The sequence below is a fragment of the Phyllobates terribilis genome, unplaced genomic scaffold (genome assembly GCF_046119375.1).
Source record: "Phyllobates terribilis strain yellow unplaced genomic scaffold, ASM4611937v1 Scaffold_134__1_contigs__length_4944459, whole genome shotgun sequence".
NCBI classification, from domain to species: Eukaryota; Metazoa; Chordata; class Amphibia; order Anura; family Dendrobatidae; genus Phyllobates; species Phyllobates terribilis.
In genome coordinates, this window is record NW_027362894.1 from 804471 (window position 1) to 827723 (window position 23253).

Sequence of the window (23253 nt, forward strand, 5' to 3'; positions counted from 1 at the left end):
TAGAAAGATAGCATTGCATCACATTACATGGCAATGCAATGCACAGTTGCTGAAGTTGAACCAAAATGAGCTTGTAATCTGGCTTCTGCAACTTTGAACATGAAAAATCCAATGAGGAGAAGAAAAGCAAAGCCAAAGAGTCCATCCCCAAATCCGACAAACAAGCAAAATGAACAAAAAACATTGAATTCAATTCTTTCTGATTTTAGAAACTGCATTAAAGAAGGGGTGCACCGGTCCTGGAGATACTGCAATACCAGGTCAATGCGTGGAGTGGACAGAGCAAGCTCTTTTTCCATCTCCCTGTTCTAAAAATCCATTTAATATATGGTCCCCAGATAGGGGACGTATCAGATATTAAACTGATAAGAACAGATACTACACTTGATCTTAGCCAAAAGGCCGAGAAGCGATAACCAGAATTGGTTTCAAACTACGGAGCCACCCAAGGATCCTGAAAAGTCCATTTGTTGAGATGAGCTCCTGGACTCCCGTTAAGAAGACATGTTGTCAACCTCTAGATCCCTTACATGCCTGCACTTTTCGGCTTGCTGCTGCTGCAATCCACGCGTTTTAGATCTGCATAACTCCACCTCTTTAAACACAGCACCTTCACCCCCTGCTGTTCCCACCTGCCTCAACACCGTTGGAAGGGAGGAGAACCAATTAAGGCGGGGGGTGGGGTGGAACGAGCAGCTGTCTACCCTTAGCAGGAGGGCTCCTGATTACATACCTCTCCTGCTGCTGCTGCTGCTGGCTGTCCAGCAGCAGACTGAAGGTGGCTGCTGCTGTGCACAGGTATATAAAGGCTCAGAGCCTATTATGACACGCGCAGCCAGCGTTCCATTGCCACATTCCATCTACTGCAGGCAGGATACCTGGCTGGCTGAATGTCGCTGAGAAGCTCACAGAGACCGCCATAAGCAACAGTTTAACAGAATGCCACAGACTAATCAACCAAACTTTTTGGGTTGGGTTCTCTTTTATAGTCTGCAGGCATTAAATGAAAGAAGTCAGTGTTCCAGCAGAAGGAGACAACGTTTCAGAAAAGGCATTGTAGCAAACCAAAAAAGAAATTTTAAGCGCAGCAGAGTAACCAGCGCACATACCTGTTAGCTCAGGTGAGTTTAAAAGGCTGCTGTTGATAACAAGGGCATTTGCTAAATAGATGGTGTGTGTGCAACAATATACTGAAAGGTCAATTATATTGTGCAGCTTATCTCACCACCTGTAGTTATTTAGGTGAAAGCTCCAAAATGCTTGCCTAATATGTCTGTTTATCCAAAAGGAAGTAAAAAGGGAGAGCTAGAAAGATAGCATTGCATCACATTACATGGCAATGCAATGCACAGTTGCTGAAGTTGAACCAAAATGAGCTTGTAATCTGGCTTCTGCAACTTTGAACATGAAAAATCCAATGAGGAGAAGAAAAGCAAAGCCAAAGAGTCCATCCCCAAATCCGACAAACAAGCAAAATGAACAAAAAACATTGAATTCAATTCTTTTTGATTTTAGAAACTGCATTAAAGAAGGGGTGCACCGGTCCTGGAGATACTGCAATACCAGGTCAATGCGTGGAGTGGACAGAGCAAGCTCTTTTTCCATCTCCCTGTTCTAAAAATCCATTTAATATATGGTCCCCAGATAGGGGACGTATCAGATATTAAACTGATAAGAACAGATACTACACTTGATCTTAGCCAAAAGGCCGAGAAGCGATAACCAGAATTGGTTTCAAACTACGGAGCCACCCAAGGATCCTGAAAAGTCCATTTGTGGAGATGAGCTCCTGGACTCCCGTTAAGAAGACATGTTGTCAACCTCTAGATCCCTTACATGCCTGCACTTTTCGGCTTGCTGCTGCTGCAATCCACGCGTTTTAGATCTGCATAACTCCACCTCTTTAAACACAGCACCTTCACCCCCTGCTGTTCCCACCCGCCTCAACACCGTTGGAAGGGAGGAGAACCAATTAAGGCGGGGGGTGGGGTGGAACGAGCAGCTGTCTACCCTTAGCAGGAGGGCTCCTGATTACATACCTCTCCTGCTGCTGCTGCTGGCTGTCCAGCAGCAGACTGAAGGTGGCTGCTGCTGTGCACAGGTATATAAAGGCTCAGAGCCTATTATGACACGCGCAGCCAGCGTTCCATTGCCACATTCCATCTACTGCAGGCAGGATACCTGGCTGGCTGAATGTCGCTGAGAAGCTCACAGAGACCGCCATAAGCAACAGTTTAACAGAATGCCACAGACTAATCAACCAAACTTTTTGGGTTGGGTTCTCTTTTATAGTCTGCAGGCATTAAATGAAAGAAGTCAGTGTTCCAGCAGAAGGAGACAACGTTTCAGAAAAGGCATTGTAGCAAACCAAAAAAGAAATTTTAAGCGCAGCAGAGTAACCAGCGCACATACCTGTTAGCTCAGGTGAGTTTAAAAGGCTGCTGTTGATAACAAGGGCATTTGCTAAATAGATGGTGTGTGTGCAACAATATACTGAAAGGTCAATTATATTGTGCAGCTTATCTCACCACCTGTAGTTATTTAGGTGAAAGCTCCAAAATGCTTGCCTAATATGTCTGTTTATCCAAAAGGAAGTAAAAAGGGAGAGCTAGAAAGATAGCATTGCATCACATTACATGGCAATGCAATGCACAGTTGCTGAAGTTGAACCAAAATGAGCTTGTAATCTGGCTTCTGCAACTTTGAACATGAAAAATCCAATGAGGAGAAGAAAAGCAAAGCCAAAGAGTCCATCCCCAAATCCGACAAACAAGCAAAATGAACAAAAAACATTGAATTCAATTCTTTCTGATTTTAGAAACTGCATTAAAGAAGGGGTGCACCGGTCCTGGAGATACTGCAATACCAGGTCAATGCGTGGAGTGGACAGAGCAAGCTCTTTTTCCATCTCCCTGTTCTAAAAATCCATTTAATATATGGTCCCCAGATAGGGGACGTATCAGATATTAAACTGATAAGAACAGATACTACACTTGATCTTAGCCAAAAGGCCGAGAAGCGATAACCAGAATTGGTTTCAAACTACGGAGCCACCCAAGGATCCTGAAAAGTCCATTTGTGGAGATGAGCTCCTGGACTCCCGTTAAGAAGACAAGTTGTCAACCTCTAGATCCCTTACATGCCTGCACTTTTCGGCTTGCTGCTGCTGCAATCCACGCGTTTTAGATCTGCATAACTCCACCTCTTTAAACACAGCACCTTCACCCCCTGCTGTTCCCACCCGCCTCAACACCGTTCGAAGGGAGGAGAACCAATTAAGGCGGGGGGTGGGGTGGAACGAGCAGCTGTCTACCCTTAGCAGGAGGGCTCCTGATTACATACCTCTCCTGCTGCTGCTGCTGCTGGCTGTCCAGCAGCAGACTGAAGGTGGCTGCTGCTGTGCACAGGTATATAAAGGCTCAGAGCCTATTATGACACGCGCAGCCAGCGTTCCATTGCCGCATTCCATCTACTGCAGGCAGGATACCTGGCTGGCTGAATGTCGCTGAGAAGCTCACAGAGACCGCCATAAGCAACAGTTTAACAGAATGCCACAGACTAATCAACCAAACTTTTTGGGTTGGGTTCTCTTTTATAGTCTGCAGGCATTAAATGAAAGAAGTCAGTGTTCCAGCAGAAGGAGACAACGTTTCAGAAAAGGCATTGTAGCAAACCAAAAAAGAAATTTTAAGCGCAGCAGAGTAACCAGCGCACATACCTGTTAGCTCAGGTGAGTTTAAAAGGCTGCTGTTGATAACAAGGGCATTTGCTAAATAGATGGTGTGTGTGCAACAATATACTGAAAGGTCAATTATATTGTGCAGCTTATCTCACCACCTGTAGTTATTTAGGTGAAAGCTCCAAAATGCTTGCCTAATATGTCTGTTTATCCAAAAGGAAGTAAAAAGGGAGAGCTAGAAAGATAGCATTGCATCACATTACATGGCAATGCAATGCACAGTTGCTGAAGTTGAACCAAAATGAGCTTGTAATCTGGCTTCTGCAACTTTGAACATGAAAAATCCAATGAGGAGAAGAAAAGCAAAGCCAAAGAGTCCATCCCCAAATCCGACAAACAAGCAAAATGAACAAAAAACATTGAATTCAATTCTTTCTGATTTTAGAAACTGCATTAAAGAAGGGGTGCACCGGTCCTGGAGATACTACAATACCAGGTCAATGCGTGGAGTGGACAGAGCAAGCTCGTTTTCCATCTCCCTGTTCTAAAAATCCATTTAATATATGGTCCCCAGATAGGGGACGTATCAGATATTAAACTGATAAGAACAGATACTACACTTGATCTTAGCCAAAAGGCCGAGAAGCGATAACCAGAATTGGTTTCAAACTACGGAGCCACCCAAGGATCCTGAAAAGTCCATTTGTGGAGATGAGCTCCTGGACTCCCGTTAAGAAGACATGTTGTCAACCTCTAGATCCCTTACATGCCTGCACTTTTCGGCTTGCTGCTGCTGCAATCCACGCGTTTTAGATCTGCATAACTCCACCTCTTTAAACACAGCACCTTCACCCCCTGCTGTTCCCACCCGCCTCAACACCGTTGGAAGGGAGGAGAACCAATTAAGGCGGGGGGTGGGGTGGAACGAGCAGCTGTCTACCCTTAGCAGGAGGGCTCCTGATTACATACCTCTCCAGCTGCTGCTGCTGCTGGCTGTCCAGCAGCAGACTGAAGGTGGCTGCTGCTGTGCACAGGTATATAAAGGCTCAGAGCCTATTATGACACGCGCAGCCAGCGTTCCATTGCCACATTCCATCTACTGCAGGCAGGATACCTGGCTGGCTGAATGTCGCTGAGAAGCTCACAGAGACCGCCATAAGCAACAGTTTAACAGAATGCCACAGACTAATCAACCAAACTTTTTGGGTTGGGTTCTCTTTTATAGTCTGCAGGCATTAAATGAAAGAAGTCAGTGTTCCAGCAGAAGGAGACAACGTTTCAGAAAAGGCATTGTAGCAAACCAAAAAAGAAATTTTAAGCGCAGCAGAGTAACCAGCGCACATACCTGTTAGCTCAGGTGAGTTTAAAAGGCTGCTTTTGATAACAAGGGCATTTGCTAAATAGATGGTGTGTGTGCAACAATATACTGAAAGGTCAATTATATTGTGCAGCTTATCTCACCACCTGTAGTTATTTAGGTGAAAGCTCCAAAATGCTTGCCTAATATGTCTGTTTATCCAAAAGGAAGTAAAAAGGGAGAGCTAGAAAGATAGCATTGCATCACATTACATGGCAATGCAATGCACAGTTGCTGAAGTTGAACCAAAATGAGCTTGTAATCTGGCTTCTGCAACTTTGAACATGAAAAATCCAATGAGGAGAAGAAAAGCAAAGCCAAAGAGTCCATCCCCAAATCCGACAAACAAGCAAAATGAACAAAAAACATTGAATTCAATTCTTTCTGATTTTAGAAACTGCATTAAAGAAGGGGTGCACCGGTCCTGGAGATACTGCAATACCAGGTCAATGCGTGGAGTGGACAGAGCAAGCTCTTTTTCCATCTCCCTGTTCTAAAAATCCATTTAATATATGGTCCCCAGATAGGGGACGTATCAGATATTAAACTGATAAGAACAGATACTACACTTGATCTTAGCCAAAAGGCCGAGAAGCGATAACCAGAATTGGTTTCAAACTACGGAGCCACCCAAGGATCCTGAAAAGTCCATTTGTGGAGATGAGCTCCTGGACTCCCGTTAAGAAGACATGTTGTCAACCTCTAGATCCCTTACATGCCTGCACTTTTCGGCTTGCTGCTGCTGCAATCCACGCGTTTTAGATCTGCATAACTCCACCTCTTTAAACACAGCACCTTCACCCCCTGCTGTTCCCACCCGCCTCAACACCGTTGGAAGGGAGGAGAACCAATTAAGGCGGGGGGTGGGGTGGAACGAGCAGCTGTCTACCCTTAGCAGGAGGGCTCCTGATTACATACCTCTCCTGCTGCTGCTGCTGCTGGCTGTCCAGCAGCAGACTGAAGGTGGCTGCTGCTGTGCACAGGTATATAAAGGCTCAGAGCCTATTATGACACGCGCAGCCAGCGTTCCATTGCCACATTCCATCTACTGCAGGCAGGATACCTGGCTGGCTGAATGTCGCTGAGAAGCTCACAGAGACCGCCATAAGCAACAGTTTAACAGAATGCCACAGACTAATCAACCAAACTTTTTGGGTTGGGTTCTCTTTTATAGTCTGCAGGCATTAAATGAAAGAAGTCAGTGTTCCAGCAGAAGGAGACAACGTTTCAGAAAAGGCATTGTAGCAAACCAAAAAAGAAATTTTAAGCGCAGCAGAGTAACCAGCGCACATACCTGTTAGCTCAGGTGAGTTTAAAAGGCTGCTGTTGATAACAAGGGCATTTGCTAAATAGATGGTGTGTGTGCAACAATATACTGAAAGGTCAATTATATTGTGCAGCTTATCTCACCACCTGTAGTTATTTAGGTGAAAGCTCCAAAATGCTTGCCTAATATGTCTGTTTATCCAAAAGGAAGTAAAAAGGGAGAGCTAGAAAGATAGCATTGCATCACATTACATGGCAATGCAATGCACAGTTGCTGAAGTTGAACCAAAATGAGCTTGTAATCTGGCTTCTGCAACTTTGAACATGAAAAATCCAATGAGGAGAAGAAAAGCAAAGCCAAAGAGTCCATCCCCAAATCCGACAAACAAGCAAAATGAACAAAAAACATTGAATTCAATTCTTTCTGATTTTAGAAACTGCATTAAAGAAGGGGTGCACCGGTCCTGGAGATACTGCAATACCAGGTCAATGCGTGGAGTGGACAGAGCAAGCTCGTTTTCCATCTCCCTGTTCTAAAAATCCATTTAATATATGGTCCCCAGATAGGGGACGTATCAGATATTAAACTGATAAGAACAGATACTACACTTGATCTTAGCCAAAAGGCCGAGAAGCGATAACCAGAATTGGTTTCAAACTACGGAGCCACCCAAGGATCCTGAAAAGTCCATTTGTGGAGATGAGCTCCTGGACTCCCGTTAAGAAGACATGTTGTCAACCTCTAGATCCCTTACATGCCTGCACTTTTCGGCTTGCTGCTGCTGCAATCCACGCGTTTTAGATCTGCATAACTCCACCTCTTTAAACACAGCACCTTCACCCCCTGCTGTTCCCACCCGCCTCAACACCGTTGGAAGGGAGGAGAACCAATTAAGGCGGGGGGTGGGGTGGAACGAGCAGCTGTCTACCCTTAGCAGGAGGGCTCCTGATTACATACCTCTCCAGCTGCTGCTGCTGCTGGCTGTCCAGCAGCAGACTGAAGGTGGCTGCTGCTGTGCACAGGTATATAAAGGCTCAGAGCCTATTATGACACGCGCAGCCAGCGTTCCATTGCCACATTCCATCTACTGCAGGCAGGATACCTGGCTGGCTGAATGTCGCTGAGAAGCTCACAGAGACCGCCATAAGCAACAGTTTAACAGAATGCCACAGACTAATCAACCAAACTTTTTGGGTTGGGTTCTCTTTTATAGTCTGCAGGCATTAAATGAAAGAAGTCAGTGTTCCAGCAGAAGGAGACAACGTTTCAGAAAAGGCATTGTAGCAAACCAAAAAAGAAATTTTAAGCGCAGCAGAGTAACCAGCGCACATACCTGTTAGCTCAGGTGAGTTTAAAAGGCTGCTGTTGATAACAAGGGCATTTGCTAAATAGATGGTGTGTGTGCAACAATATACTGAAAGGTCAATTATATTGTGCAGCTTATCTCACCACCTGTAGTTATTTAGGTGAAAGCTCCAAAATGCTTGCCTAATATGTCTGTTTATCCAAAAGGAAGTAAAAAGGGAGAGCTAGAAAGATAGCATTGCATCACATTACATGGCAATGCAATGCACAGTTGCTGAAGTTGAACCAAAATGAGCTTGTAATCTGGCTTCTGCAACTTTGAACATGAAAAATCCAATGAGGAGAAGAAAAGCAAAGCCAAAGAGTCCATCCCCAAATCCGACAAACAAGCAAAATGAACAAAAAACATTGAATTCAATTCTTTCTGATTTTAGAAACTGCATTAAAGAAGGGGTGCACCGGTCCTGGAGATACTGCAATACCAGGTCAATGCGTGGAGTGGACAGAGCAAGCTCGTTTTCCATCTCCCTGTTCTAAAAATCCATTTAATATATGGTCCCCAGATAGGGGACGTATCAGATATTAAACTGATAAGAACAGATACTACACTTGATCTTAGCCAAAAGGCCGAGAAGCGATAACCAGAATTGGTTTCAAACTACGGAGCCACCCAAGGATCCTGAAAAGTCCATTTGTGGAGATGAGCTCCTGGACTCCCGTTAAGAAGACATGTTGTCAACCTCTAGATCCCTTACATGCCTGCACTTTTCGGCTTGCTGCTGCTGCAATCCACGCGTTTTAGATCTGCATAACTCCACCTCTTTAAACACAGCACCTTCACCCCCTGCTGTTCCCACCCGCCTCAACACCGTTGGAAGGGAGGAGAACCAATTAAGGCGGGGGGTGGGGTGGAACGAGCAGCTGTCTACCCTTAGCAGGAGGGCTCCTGATTACATACCTCTCCAGCTGCTGCTGCTGCTGGCTGTCCAGCAGCAGACTGAAGGTGGCTGCTGCTGTGCACAGGTATATAAAGGCTCAGAGCCTATTATGACACGCGCAGCCAGCGTTCCATTGCCACATTCCATCTACTGCAGGCAGGATACCTGGCTGGCTGAATGTCGCTGAGAAGCTCACAGAGACCGCCATAAGCAACAGTTTAACAGAATGCCACAGACTAATCAACCAAACTTTTTGGGTTGGGTTCTCTTTTATAGTCTGCAGGCATTAAATGAAAGAAGTCAGTGTTCCAGCAGAAGGAGACAACGTTTCAGAAAAGGCATTGTAGCAAACCAAAAAAGAAATTTTAAGCGCAGCAGAGTAACCAGCGCACATACCTGTTAGCTCAGGTGAGTTTAAAAGGCTGCTGTTGATAACAAGGGCATTTGCTAAATAGATGGTGTGTGTGCAACAATATACTGAAAGGTCAATTATATTGTGCAGCTTATCTCACCACCTGTAGTTATTTAGGTGAAAGCTCCAAAATGCTTGCCTAATATGTCTGTTTATCCAAAAGGAAGTAAAAAGGGAGAGCTAGAAAGATAGCATTGCATCACATTACATGGCAATGCAATGCACAGTTGCTGAAGTTGAACCAAAATGAGCTTGTAATCTGGCTTCTGCAACTTTGAACATGAAAAATCCAATGAGGAGAAGAAAAGCAAAGCCAAAGAGTCCATCCCCAAATCCGACAAACAAGCAAAATGAACAAAAAACATTGAATTCAATTCTTTCTGATTTTAGAAACTGCATTAAAGAAGGGGTGCACCGGTCCTGGAGATACTGCAATACCAGGTCAATGCGTGGAGTGGACAGAGCAAGCTCTTTTTCCATCTCCCTGTTCTAAAAATCCATTTAATATATGGTCCCCAGATAGGGGACGTATCAGATATTAAACTGATAAGAACAGATACTACACTTGATCTTAGCCAAAAGGCCGAGAAGCGATAACCAGAATTGGTTTCAAACTACGGAGCCACCCAAGGATCCTGAAAAGTCCATTTGTGGAGATGAGCTCCTGGACTCCCGTTAAGAAGACATGTTGTCAACCTCTAGATCCCTTACATGCCTGCACTTTTCGGCTTGCTGCTGCTGCAATCCACGCGTTTTAGATCTGCATAACTCCACCTCTTTAAACACAGCACCTTCACCCCCTGCTGTTCCCACCCGCCTCAACACCGTTGGAAGGGAGGAGAACCAATTAAGGCGGGGGGTGGGGTGGAACGAGCAGCTGTCTACCCTTAGCAGGAGGGCTCCTGATTACATACCTCTCCTGCTGCTGCTGCTGCTGGCTGTCCAGCAGCAGACTGAAGGTGGCTGCTGCTGTGCACAGGTATATAAAGGCTCAGAGCCTATTATGACACGCGCAGCCAGCGTTCCATTGCCACATTCCATCTACTGCAGGCAGGATACCTGGCTGGCTGAATGTCGCTGAGAAGCTCACAGAGACCGCCATAAGCAACAGTTTAACAGAATGCCACAGACTAATCAACCAAACTTTTTGGGTTGGGTTCTCTTTTATAGTCTGCAGGCATTAAATGAAAGAAGTCAGTGTTCCAGCAGAAGGAGACAACGTTTCAGAAAAGGCATTGTAGCAAACCAAAAAAGAAATTTTAAGCGCAGCAGAGTAACCAGCGCACATACCTGTTAGCTCAGGTGAGTTTAAAAGGCTGCTGTTGATAACAAGGGCATTTGCTAAATAGATGGTGTGTGTGCAACAATATACTGAAAGGTCAATTATATTGTGCAGCTTATCTCACCACCTGTAGTTATTTAGGTGAAAGCTCCAAAATGCTTGCCTAATATGTCTGTTTATCCAAAAGGAAGTAAAAAGGGAGAGCTAGAAAGATAGCATTGCATCACATTACATGGCAATGCAATGCACAGTTGCTGAAGTTGAACCAAAATGAGCTTGTAATCTGGCTTCTGCAACTTTGAACATGAAAAATCCAATGAGGAGAAGAAAAGCAAAGCCAAAGAGTCCATCCCCAAATCCGACAAACAAGCAAAATGAACAAAAAACATTGAATTCAATTCTTTTTGATTTTAGAAACTGCATTAAAGAAGGGGTGCACCGGTCCTGGAGATACTGCAATACCAGGTCAATGCGTGGAGTGGACAGAGCAAGCTCTTTTTCCATCTCCCTGTTCTAAAAATCCATTTAATATATGGTCCCCAGATAGGGGACGTATCAGATATTAAACTGATAAGAACAGATACTACACTTGATCTTAGCCAAAAGGCCGAGAAGCGATAACCAGAATTGGTTTCAAACTACGGAGCCACCCAAGGATCCTGAAAAGTCCATTTGTGGAGATGAGCTCCTGGACTCCCGTTAAGAAGACATGTTGTCAACCTCTAGATCCCTTACATGCCTGCACTTTTCGGCTTGCTGCTGCTGCAATCCACGCGTTTTAGATCTGCATAACTCCACCTCTTTAAACACAGCACCTTCACCCCCTGCTGTTCCCACCCGCCTCAACACCGTTGGAAGGGAGGAGAACCAATTAAGGCGGGGGGTGGGGTGGAACGAGCAGCTGTCTACCCTTAGCAGGAGGGCTCCTGATTACATACCTCTCCTGCTGCTGCTGCTGGCTGTCCAGCAGCAGACTGAAGGTGGCTGCTGCTGTGCACAGGTATATAAAGGCTCAGAGCCTATTATGACACGCGCAGCCAGCGTTCCATTGCCACATTCCATCTACTGCAGGCAGGATACCTGGCTGGCTGAATGTCGCTGAGAAGCTCACAGAGACCGCCATAAGCAACAGTTTAACAGAATGCCACAGACTAATCAACCAAACTTTTTGGGTTGGGTTCTCTTTTATAGTCTGCAGGCATTAAATGAAAGAAGTCAGTGTTCCAGCAGAAGGAGACAACGTTTCAGAAAAGGCATTGTAGCAAACCAAAAAAGAAATTTTAAGCGCAGCAGAGTAACCAGCGCACATACCTGTTAGCTCAGGTGAGTTTAAAAGGCTGCTGTTGATAACAAGGGCATTTGCTAAATAGATGGTGTGTGTGCAACAATATACTGAAAGGTCAATTATATTGTGCAGCTTATCTCACCACCTGTAGTTATTTAGGTGAAAGCTCCAAAATGCTTGCCTAATATGTCTGTTTATCCAAAAGGAAGTAAAAAGGGAGAGCTAGAAAGATAGCATTGCATCACATTACATGGCAATGCAATGCACAGTTGCTGAAGTTGAACCAAAATGAGCTTGTAATCTGGCTTCTGCAACTTTGAACATGAAAAATCCAATGAGGAGAAGAAAAGCAAAGCCAAAGAGTCCATCCCCAAATCCGACAAACAAGCAAAATGAACAAAAAACATTGAATTCAATTCTTTCTGATTTTAGAAACTGCATTAAAGAAGGGGTGCACCGGTCCTGGAGATACTGCAATACCAGGTCAATGCGTGGAGTGGACAGAGCAAGCTCTTTTTCCATCTCCCTGTTCTAAAAATCCATTTAATATATGGTCCCCAGATAGGGGACGTATCAGATATTAAACTGATAAGAACAGATACTACACTTGATCTTAGCCAAAAGGCCGAGAAGCGATAACCAGAATTGGTTTCAAACTACGGAGCCACCCAAGGATCCTGAAAAGTCCATTTGTGGAGATGAGCTCCTGGACTCCCGTTAAGAAGACAAGTTGTCAACCTCTAGATCCCTTACATGCCTGCACTTTTCGGCTTGCTGCTGCTGCAATCCACGCGTTTTAGATCTGCATAACTCCACCTCTTTAAACACAGCACCTTCACCCCCTGCTGTTCCCACCCGCCTCAACACCGTTCGAAGGGAGGAGAACCAATTAAGGCGGGGGGTGGGGTGGAACGAGCAGCTGTCTACCCTTAGCAGGAGGGCTCCTGATTACATACCTCTCCTGCTGCTGCTGCTGCTGGCTGTCCAGCAGCAGACTGAAGGTGGCTGCTGCTGTGCACAGGTATATAAAGGCTCAGAGCCTATTATGACACGCGCAGCCAGCGTTCCATTGCCACATTCCATCTACTGCAGGCAGGATACCTGGCTGGCTGAATGTCGCTGAGAAGCTCACAGAGACCGCCATAAGCAACAGTTTAACAGAATGCCACAGACTAATCAACCAAACTTTTTGGGTTGGGTTCTCTTTTATAGTCTGCAGGCATTAAATGAAAGAAGTCAGTGTTCCAGCAGAAGGAGACAACGTTTCAGAAAAGGCATTGTAGCAAACCAAAAAAGAAATTTTAAGCGCAGCAGAGTAACCAGCGCACATACCTGTTAGCTCAGGTGAGTTTAAAAGGCTGCTGTTGATAACAAGGGCATTTGCTAAATAGATGGTGTGTGTGCAACAATATACTGAAAGGTCAATTATATTGTGCAGCTTATCTCACCACCTGTAGTTATTTAGGTGAAAGCTCCAAAATGCTTGCCTAATATGTCTGTTTATCCAAAAGGAAGTAAAAAGGGAGAGCTAGAAAGATAGCATTGCATCACATTACATGGCAATGCAATGCACAGTTGCTGAAGTTGAACCAAAATGAGCTTGTAATCTGGCTTCTGCAACTTTGAACATGAAAAATCCAATGAGGAGAAGAAAAGCAAAGCCAAAGAGTCCATCCCCAAATCCGACAAACAAGCAAAATGAACAAAAAACATTGAATTCAATTCTTTCTGATTTTAGAAACTGCATTAAAGAAGGGGTGCACCGGTCCTGGAGATACTGCAATACCAGGTCAATGCGTGGAGTGGACAGAGCAAGCTCTTTTTCCATCTCCCTGTTCTAAAAATCCATTTAATATATGGTCCCCAGATAGGGGACGTATCAGATATTAAACTGATAAGAACAGATACTACACTTGATCTTAGCCAAAAGGCCGAGAAGCGATAACCAGAATTGGTTTCAAACTACGGAGCCACCCAAGGATCCTGAAAAGTCCATTTGTGGAGATGAGCTCCTGGACTCCCGTTAAGAAGATATGTTGTCAACCTCTAGATCCCTTACATGCCTGCACTTTTCGGCTTGCTGCTGCTGCAATCCACGCGTTTTAGATCTGCATAACTCCACCTCTTTAAACACAGCACCTTCACCCCCTGCTGTTCCCACCCGCCTCAACACCGTTGGAAGGGAGGAGAACCAATTAAGGCGGGGGGTGGGGTGGAACGAGCAGCTGTCTACCCTTAGCAGGAGGGCTCCTGATTACATACCTCTCCTGCTGCTGCTGCTGCTGGCTGTCCAGCAGCAGACTGAAGGTGGCTGCTGCTGTGCACAGGTATATAAAGGCTCAGAGCCTATTATGACACGCGCAGCCAGCGTTCCATTGCCACATTCCATCTACTGCAGGCAGGATACCTGGCTGGCTGAATGTCGCTGAGAAGCTCACAGAGACCGCCATAAGCAACAGTTTAACAGAATGCCACAGACTAATCAACCAAACTTTTTGGGTTGGGTTCTCTTTTATAGTCTGCAGGCATTAAATGAAAGAAGTCAGTGTTCCAGCAGAAGGAGACAACGTTTCAGAAAAGGCATTGTAGCAAACCAAAAAAGAAATTTTAAGCGCAGCAGAGTAACCAGCGCACATACCTGTTAGCTCAGGTGAGTTTAAAAGGCTGCTGTTGATAACAAGGGCATTTGCTAAATAGATGGTGTGTGTGCAACAATATACTGAAAGGTCAATTATATTGTGCAGCTTATCTCACCACCTGTAGTTATTTAGGTGAAAGCTCCAAAATGCTTGCCTAATATGTCTGTTTATCCAAAAGGAAGTAAAAAGGGAGAGCTAGAAAGATAGCATTGCATCACATTACATGGCAATGCAATGCACAGTTGCTGAAGTTGAACCAAAATGAGCTTGTAATCTGGCTTCTGCAACTTTGAACATGAAAAATCCAATGAGGAGAAGAAAAGCAAAGCCAAAGAGTCCATCCCCAAATCCGACAAACAAGCAAAATGAACAAAAAACATTGAATTCAATTCTTTCTGATTTTAGAAACTGCATTAAAGAAGGGGTGCACCGGTCCTGGAGATACTGCAATACCAGGTCAATGCGTGGAGTGGACAGAGCAAGCTCTTTTTCCATCTCCCTGTTCTAAAAATCCATTTAATATATGGTCCCCAGATAGGGGACGTATCAGATATTAAACTGATAAGAACAGATACTACACTTGATCTTAGCCAAAAGGCCGAGAAGCGATAACCAGAATTGGTTTCAAACTACGGAGCCACCCAAGGATCCTGAAAAGTCCATTTGTGGAGATGAGCTCCTGGACTCCCGTTAAGAAGACATGTTGTCAACCTCTAGATCCCTTACATGCCTGCACTTTTCGGCTTGCTGCTGCTGCAATCCACGCGTTTTAGATCTGCATAACTCCACCTCTTTAAACACAGCACCTTCACCCCCTGCTGTTCCCACCCGCCTCAACACCGTTGGAAGGGAGGAGAACCAATTAAGGCGGGGGGTGGGGTGGAACGAGCAGCTGTCTACCCTTAGCAGGAGGGCTCCTGATTACATACCTCTCCAGCTGCTGCTGCTGCTGGCTGTCCAGCAGCAGACTGAAGGTGGCTGCTGCTGTGCACAGGTATATAAAGGCTCAGAGCCTATTATGACACGCGCAGCCAGCGTTCCATTGCCACATTCCATCTACTGCAGGCAGGATACCTGGCTGGCTGAATGTCGCTGAGAAGCTCACAGAGACCGCCATAAGCAAAAGTTTAACAGAATGCCACAGACTAATCAACCAAACTTTTTGGGTTGGGTTCTCTTTTATAGTCTGCAGGCATTAAATGAAAGAAGTCAGTGTTCCAGCAGAAGGAGACAACGTTTCAGAAAAGGCATTGTAGCAAACCAAAAAAGAAATTTTAAGCGCAGCAGAGTAACCAGCGCACATACCTGTTAGCTCAGGTGAGTTTAAAAGGCTGCTGTTGATAACAAGGGCATTTGCTAAATAGATGGTGTGTGTGCAACAATATACTGAAAGGTCAATTATATTGTGCAGCTTATCTCACCACCTGTAGTTATTTAGGTGAAAGCTCCAAAATGCTTGCCTAATATGTCTGTTTATCCAAAAGGAAGTAAAAAGGGAGAGCTAGAAAGATAGCATTGCATCACATTACATGGCAATGCAATGCACAGTTGCTGAAGTTGAACCAAAATGAGCTTGTAATCTGGCTTCTGCAACTTTGAACATGAAAAATCCAATGAGGAGAAGAAAAGCAAAGCCAAAGAGTCCATCCCCAAATCCGACAAACAAGCAAAATGAACAAAAAACATTGAATTCAATTCTTTCTGATTTTAGAAACTGCATTAAAGAAGGGGTGCACCGGTCCTGGAGATACTGCAATACCAGGTCAATGCGTGGAGTGGACAGAGCAAGCTCTTTTTCCATCTCCTGTTCTAAAAATCCATTTAATATATGGTCCCCAGATAGGGGACGTATCAGATATTAAACTGATAAGAACAGATACTACACTTGATCTTAGCCAAAAGGCCGAGAAGCGATAACCAGAATTGGTTTCAAACTACGGAGCCACCCAAGGATCATGAAAAGTCCATTTGTGGAGATGAGCTCCTGGACTCCCGTTAAGAAGACATGTTGTCAACCTCTAGATCCCTTACATGCCTGCACTTTTCGGCTTGCTGCTGCTGCAATCCACGCGTTTTAGATCTGCATAACTCCACCTCTTTAAACACAGCACCTTCACCCCCTGCTGTTCCCACCCGCCTCAACACCGTTGGAAGGGAGGAGAACCAATTAAGGCGGGGGGTGGGGTGGAACGAGCAGCTGTCTACCCTTAGCAGGAGGGCTCCTGATTACATATCTCTCCTGCTGCTGCTGCTGGCTGTCCAGCAGCAGACTGAAGGTGGCTGCTGCTGTGCACAGGTATATAAAGGCTCAGAGCCTATTATGACACGCGCAGCCAGCGTTCCATTGCCACATTCCATCTACTGCAGGCAGGATACCTGGCTGGCTGAATGTCGCTGAGAAGCTCACAGAGACCGCCATAAGCAACAGTTTAACAGAATGCCACAGACTAATCAACCAAACTTTTTGGGTTGGGTTCTCTTTTATAGTCTGCAGGCATTAAATGAAAGAAGTCAGTGTTCCAGCAGAAGGAGACAACGTTTCAGAAAAGGCATTGTAGCAAACCAAAAAAGAAATTTTAAGCGCAGCAGAGTAACCAGCGCACATACCTGTTAGCTCAGGTGAGTTTAAAAGGCTGCTGTTGATAACAAGGGCATTTGCTAAATAGATGGTGTGTGTGCAACAATATACTGAAAGGTCAATTATATTGTGCAGCTTATCTCACCACCTGTAGTTATTTAGGTGAAAGCTCCAAAATGCTTGCCTAATATGTCTGTTTATCCAAAAGGAAGTAAAAAGGGAGAGCTAGAAAGATAGCATTGCATCACATTACATGGCAATGCAATGCACAGTTGCTGAAGTTGAACCAAAATGAGCTTGTAATCTGGCTTCTGCAACTTTGAACATGAAAAATCCAATGAGGAGAAGAAAAGCAAAGCCAAAGAGTCCATCCCAAAATCCGACAAACAAGCAAAATGAACAAAAAACATTGAATTCAATTCTTTCTGATTTTAGAAACTGCATTAAAGAAGGGGTGCACCGGTCCTGGAGATACTGCAATACCAGGTCAATGCGTAGAGTGGACAGAGCAAGCTCTTTTTCCATCTCCCTGTTCTAAAAATCCATTTAATATATGGTCCCCAGATAGGGGACGTATCAGATATTAAACTGATAAGAACAGATTTTTTTTTTTTTTTTATTTTTTTTTTTAAAACCACTCAGGTTTAGATATAAGCAAACAGTTAACCAGACTTCGTCATAAGTTATACTGCCACTTCATAAACATCATTGTGGTTTCTTTATTAAAGTATTATTCAACAAAAATACAAACAAGTAATCCTATGCCAGAGACATTTCCAGAAAAAATATCAACGGTATTTAACCATATCCTGCCACTTAAGGTATTTCCACACACCTTCAGAATCTGTTCCACCACCACCACCTTCTCTTGTATCCCACAAATAGATTACATATAGTCTTGCTAAGATCAACCTAATACAATCATTTACTGTTAAATTTACTCTTTTAAACACACACAAATTTCTCACATCCCACAAGCTCTCCTGCACACACACCATAATAAACCACATCATCCTTTCTAGGCCACGACGACTAGCACCAAAACCAAACATAGCCACTCTCCAATCAATAAACTTCACACCAGCAACCCCTTTACACAGTCCACCCACACCTTTCCACACATCATACGCAAAATTACAATCCCACATAAGGTGCCTCACCGTCTCATTCGCTCCACAACCATCCCTTGGACATACTGCAGATCTTATGAGATCTCTTTTCTTCTGAAAATCCCTCACTGGCAAAATATTATGAAGGCCCATCCATACTATATCTCGCTGTCTATTCGACACACCTTGAATGCTTAACTTCTTCCATACCCGCGCAACTTCCATAGAACGCAATCCCACCACATTACTCTCACACTCATTCACACACATCTTCCCCATCACCTTCTTAACCAACATAAAGTCTTTCATTGCAACTGCTAACAAATCATTCTTCCTCACAAACTTCTCAATCAAACCATACCACTCAGGACACTTAAAAGCAACAGGCACATTCTTATCACGCTTCACCCAATTCAGACCATACAGCATCCATCCAGCCAAATACTTACACATAAATGCCCCTTTATTATTCTTCCCAATCAAAATGACCGTAGTCTTAATAAAATGCAATGTTAGAAACACTTCAATATTCGGAAACTTTAGTCCCCCATACAAATATTGCTTAAACAAAATCTCTCTCTTAAGTCTTTCCATCCTACTGCCCCAAAAAAACACAAAAATTAGTTTCTCCACTTTTTTAATTTTCCTATAGGGCACTGGAAAAATACAAGAAACATAAAGCAAAATAGGGAGAATAACAGCCTTAATAATAAGAACCTTCCCTACCAAAGACAAAGAACGTAACTTCCAAAAATTCATCTTCCGCACAATCCGCTCACCACATTCATCCCAACTCTCATAACCTTTCAAATCATCATTAAAAAAAACTCCCAACACTTTAATTGCACCATCCACACCAGCCACACCATCCATCTTAATCCTATTGTCATCAAAACATTTAAACATGCATTTGTTCCAATTCACACGAAACGCTGACGCGCCACAAAATAAATTCAACAACAATTTTACTCTCTCCATAGAGGCCACACTCTCACTCACCACTACTACATCATCCATATATCCTAAGACTTTCACAGTCATTCCACCACTCCCTGGCACTAACAAACCACGCACCACTTTCTCTTTCCGAATCATACACAGCAGTGGCTCAATCACACACACAAATAATACCGGTGACATGGGACAACCTTGCCTCACACCAGACCTAATACACACTTTCTCACTCAAAAACCCATTCACCAGAAATTCACTCATCACCTCCCCATACAATCCTCTCACGGCACGCACAAATTTCTCCGGAAAACCCATTCTACGCAAAACCTCAAATAGAAACACATGAGACACGCGATCAAACGCCTTTTCAAAGTCAACAGCCATCACCATACACTTCTGCTTTCTTACTTTACAATCCCACAACACATCTCTTAAAAGACACAGATTATCCGTCATACATCTACCAGGCACTGCACACACTTGATCTTTACCAATCACATCAGCTACAACTGTGGCACCCCAGGGGTCTGGTTTTCCACAGTAATGTAATGTTATGTCTGAGAGCAGGTGGGAGGTCCTTTGGTCAGGGATCCTGTGCATGCCACACCTCCTGCCCAGTCTTGGGAGGGGAAGAACTTCCCCTGTAAAAACCCGGGGCTGAGGCAGGGAGAGTCAGACAAGGAGAGTGGAGAAGAGAAGCAGCATAGGAAACAGCAGAGTTACAAGGAGTCAGGGGCTGGCAGCTGCAGAGCTCGCCCTGACTAAGAAGATTCTTTACCGGACCCGGAGTCCGAGGCTGTGGGGACTAACTCCTACCCAGCAGCAGAATCCGTCAGGCAGGGGATTTCAGGTCCTCTGGCCCAGAAGCCCGAAGGCACGGTCACACGCGTGGGACCAGCACCGCCATCGTGGAGCGGAAGCCATTAGAAGGCCCCGAGTCACCGGCCATACGGGTGAGCACCACACGGTACACTCAGGGACGTGGGCTACTTACATCAGCTTCTAGCAAGGTAGCCAGAAGAGTACAGTCAGTTTGGGAGGCCTACAACTACGCCTGGCCAGGGGAGATCCCATCTGCTCAAAGACTGACCAGGCCCCGTTTGCTAGCAAGTACTCCGGGAGGGTCTGTTGTTGTTACCAGTAAAGACCCTGAACTACACCGTACCGTCTCTGAGTGGTTCCTGCTACCCCCATCATCCACGTCGGCTGCCCTGAGGCCATACCCCTCCCGTTGGGGGTTATACTATCACGCTGCACAATCCTACCACCGGCCTCAGCGGTCTGCCCTGCAGCAGCAGCTTCCTGGCTGCACTCAACGGGTGGCGTAGTCATCAACTATTTACTACTAATAGACTGCCGTCTAGTTTGACTCCCTGGGCACAGACCGGGTCACCGCCACGAGACTACAACCCTCCACTGATCCGGCTCCGGGTAGGCTCCCGCGTGCGCAACGCAGCGCGACACAGGCCCAGGGGCGCGTCAACTTTGGCGTAGTCGGCAGGATTTCGTGCCCGCAACCACCGGGTACTGCGTGCCTGAAAAGCAAAGACTGTTCAAACTTACCAGTGGTGAAGGTTTCCCGCCATCCGGCGCCATCTTCTACCTTCTTCCCGCCATCCGCGAAGGTTTCCCGCCATCCGGCGCCATCTTCGACCTTCTTCCCGCCATCCGTGGAGTTTTCCCGCCATTGGACGCCATCTTGAGGACACCGCGCGGGAAGAAGAGGGGCGTGGACTCCGAAAGCGCGCGAGAACTGAAGCCCCGCCTCACGTCCGGACGTTGCGTAAGGTCCTGGAAGGAGCCCAGCAGACGCCGACGTCACAGGAGCGCGACGGAAGGTCCTCAACCCTGACGATCCACTGCGGAGCCGCGGTCTACGGAAGAGGATCATCGCAAGGTAGGCCACGGTCCACTAGGGGGGAGGAAGATGTCGGATACGGAGGAGAGCTTCACTGCCTCAACCCCCGCCAGCGCTACCGCTGCTGCAGTTATGCCCTTCACCATGCCCTATATCCCGGGAGCAGCTTGGCTACCCCAGTACTCAGGGGAGTCACATACCCTGCATGACTTTAGAGAAAAGCTGGATAGCCTCTTCCAGGTGTACCCCCTCACAGAAGAACAAAAAGTGAGCATCCTGGTGGCCCAACTAACCGGGACAGCCAAAAGGGAAGTAAAATCCTGGCCACCTGGGAGGAAGACTGTCGCAGGGATACTAACCCGGCTGAAGGACACCTTTGATACCCGCACCTCAGCCGAGATTAAGCTTAGATTCTACGGGTGCAAGCAGCGAGCGCATGAGAGTATAAGGGACTATGCACTAAACCTACAAGAGGCCCTGAGGGCCATAAAGCAGACCGACCCTGATGGGGTGGGAAACGAGGACAGGCTATTGACTGAACAATTTATAGAGGGTTTATATTGCAATGCCCACCGAACCCAGTTGCGGGCAATGGCCTTACAGGATCCCCATTTGGACTTTGCACAGTTCAAGGATAGAGCTATCCGGGTGCTCCGAGAACCAGCACCGGGTGGCGTTGTTACCCACAGGCGCCCAGCTATCACTTACCACCAGGAGGCGGCGCCCTTGTCGGCAGGGCCTGTGGGAGCTGATGCGCAGGCTTTGGACAATGACCCGGCTCCAGACCTACACCATCAGGTCCAAGAGCTAGCTAAGAGCGTTGCTGCGCTAACCCGAACTGTGCAGTCTTTACAGGTTTCCACCCCAGGGAAGATCCAGCTGGCATCCGGACCGGAGGACATCCCGTGGCGTCGACCAAGGAGGATCCCACCGGCCAGAGGAAGACCCAGTGACCGATACAGCGAGGACGGACGACCCATCTGCCGCCGCTGCAATCAACCCGGACATATGGAAAGGTACTGTTCTTTAAACGGGCACAACCTGGGGTAGAGGGCCAACCCCCAGGAAAAAGATCACCAGGCCCATCGAACTGGCGCGACAGATATGTGGGAGGACGTCCAGTCTTGCCTGTGGTACTGGATGGCATTCCCATGAGTGCCCTACTGGATACCGGGTCACAGGTCACCACCATCCCGTACGTGCTCTTCAAGCAGTACTGGAATGACTCGGATATTACCCGCTACCCTGACGACGACTTGAGTATCATCGCCAGCAATGGCCAGCCCGTGCCACAGATCGGATTTAAAGAGGTGACCCTCAAAATCGGTAGAGTCGAACTGGCCGCACAGGGACTGATCATTGTAGATATTGATAAACATGAGAGTCACCCAAAAATAACTCTAGGAACTAACGTAATTGAAAATTGTCTTGCAGAGGTGATTTTCCTTTTACAGCAGGTTGCCAAGAACGCCAGCTCCGGCGAGCAGCGGGTGCTCCAGAAAGAGATCCGGGCACTGATGCAACGGCAACAAGTGGAACTCTCCGGCGGTGAGATTGGTAGCGTAAGAATGTGTGACCCTTTTCCTATTGCCATGCCCCCAAAAAGTGAAATGATGATTTGGTGCCGGGCAGCTATTGGTCTGAGAGGTAGAGATTACCAGGCAATGGTAGAACCAGTTTACTCAGACAGTAGGCCCACCATTTTGACAGCACGGGGGGTGGTCAATGTACGCCATGGGAGGGTGCCCATTCGCATAATAAATATCGGGGAGAGGGAAGTGTACCTGCCCCGGTATGCCACGCTAGCCAAATTATATACCACTAATCAAAATTCTATACAATCTGTGGAACCCTTGCCTCCATCTCACCCGGAGGAAGGTAACGGCTCTAAGAAAGACATGGAGGACTGGTGTCAGCAACTACATTTGGGTACTGATTCCACTCCCTCACATCAGAAACAAGGAGTCTATCGGGTGGTTCAAGAGTATGAGAGAGTGTTTAGTAAACACCCGTTAGACTTCGGGCGAGTCAAGGGGGTAGAACACCGCATCCCCACGGGAGATCATCCTCCCATAAAAGAGAGGTATCAACCCGTACCCCCTGCACATTACCAACACGCCAAGGGGATGCTTAGAGACATGAAGGAGGCTGGGGTAATCCGGGATAGCTGTAGCCCCTGGGCAGCCCCACTAGTTTTAGTCAAAAAGAAAGACAACACCATGAGGATGTGTGTAGATTACCGGAAAATCAACCGTATCACACACAAGGATGCGTACCCCTTACCAAGGATAGAGGAGTCATTGGCTGCTTTAAGATCTGCTAACTTCTTCTCTACCTTGGATCTCACTAGCGGGTACTGGCAGGTTCCTGTAGCAGAGGCGGACCGGGAGAAGACCGCATTCACCACCCCGATGGGACTTAGCGAGTTCACCTGCATGCCGTTCGGACTCTGCAACGCCCCAGGAACCTTCCAACGATTAATGGAGTGCTGTCTGGGCCACAGAAACTTCGAGACGGTCCTGTTGTACCTGGACGATGTCATCGTATACTCCAAAACTTATGAGGACCACCTGAAACACCTGGCGGAGGT

General features: G+C 46.2%; 13 non-coding genes and 1 pseudogene across 13 annotated transcripts; all 14 read right to left on the bottom strand.

Moving 5' to 3' along the window:
- Positions 1 to 223: 223 nt before the first annotated feature.
- Positions 224 to 414, bottom strand: LOC141204536 (U2 spliceosomal RNA). Its single transcript, XR_012275397.1, has one exon. It is a non-coding gene; the product is annotated as a U2 spliceosomal RNA (small nuclear RNA).
- A 1115-nt stretch (positions 415 to 1529) lies between these two features.
- LOC141204537 (U2 spliceosomal RNA) lies at positions 1530 to 1720 on the bottom strand. Its single transcript, XR_012275398.1, has one exon. It is a non-coding gene; the product is annotated as a U2 spliceosomal RNA (small nuclear RNA).
- A 1112-nt stretch (positions 1721 to 2832) lies between these two features.
- LOC141204538 (U2 spliceosomal RNA) lies at positions 2833 to 3023 on the bottom strand. Its single transcript, XR_012275399.1, has one exon. It is a non-coding gene; the product is annotated as a U2 spliceosomal RNA (small nuclear RNA).
- Positions 3024 to 4138: 1115 nt separating this feature from the next.
- Positions 4139 to 4329, bottom strand: LOC141204184 (U2 spliceosomal RNA). The gene has a single exon (XR_012275154.1). It is a non-coding gene; the product is annotated as a U2 spliceosomal RNA (small nuclear RNA).
- A 1115-nt stretch (positions 4330 to 5444) lies between these two features.
- Positions 5445 to 5635, bottom strand: LOC141204539 (U2 spliceosomal RNA). The gene has a single exon (XR_012275400.1). It is a non-coding gene; the product is annotated as a U2 spliceosomal RNA (small nuclear RNA).
- Positions 5636 to 6750: 1115 nt separating this feature from the next.
- Positions 6751 to 6941, bottom strand: LOC141204130 (U2 spliceosomal RNA). The gene has a single exon (XR_012275102.1). It is a non-coding gene; the product is annotated as a U2 spliceosomal RNA (small nuclear RNA).
- A 1115-nt stretch (positions 6942 to 8056) lies between these two features.
- On the bottom strand, positions 8057 to 8247 carry LOC141204131 (U2 spliceosomal RNA). The gene has a single exon (XR_012275103.1). It is a non-coding gene; the product is annotated as a U2 spliceosomal RNA (small nuclear RNA).
- Positions 8248 to 9362: 1115 nt separating this feature from the next.
- LOC141204540 (U2 spliceosomal RNA) lies at positions 9363 to 9553 on the bottom strand. Its single transcript, XR_012275401.1, has one exon. It is a non-coding gene; the product is annotated as a U2 spliceosomal RNA (small nuclear RNA).
- Positions 9554 to 10668: 1115 nt separating this feature from the next.
- LOC141204541 (U2 spliceosomal RNA) lies at positions 10669 to 10859 on the bottom strand. The gene has a single exon (XR_012275402.1). It is a non-coding gene; the product is annotated as a U2 spliceosomal RNA (small nuclear RNA).
- Positions 10860 to 11971: 1112 nt separating this feature from the next.
- LOC141204542 (U2 spliceosomal RNA) lies at positions 11972 to 12162 on the bottom strand. The gene has a single exon (XR_012275403.1). It is a non-coding gene; the product is annotated as a U2 spliceosomal RNA (small nuclear RNA).
- Positions 12163 to 13277: 1115 nt separating this feature from the next.
- LOC141204543 (U2 spliceosomal RNA) lies at positions 13278 to 13468 on the bottom strand. The gene has a single exon (XR_012275404.1). It is a non-coding gene; the product is annotated as a U2 spliceosomal RNA (small nuclear RNA).
- A 1115-nt stretch (positions 13469 to 14583) lies between these two features.
- Positions 14584 to 14774, bottom strand: LOC141204544 (U2 spliceosomal RNA). The gene has a single exon (XR_012275405.1). It is a non-coding gene; the product is annotated as a U2 spliceosomal RNA (small nuclear RNA).
- A 1115-nt stretch (positions 14775 to 15889) lies between these two features.
- Positions 15890 to 16079, bottom strand: LOC141204180 (U2 spliceosomal RNA). The gene has a single exon (XR_012275150.1). It is a non-coding gene; the product is annotated as a U2 spliceosomal RNA (small nuclear RNA).
- Positions 16080 to 17191: 1112 nt separating this feature from the next.
- On the bottom strand, positions 17192 to 17408 carry LOC141204384 (U2 spliceosomal RNA; annotated as a pseudogene).
- Positions 17409 to 23253: the final 5845 nt, after the last annotated feature.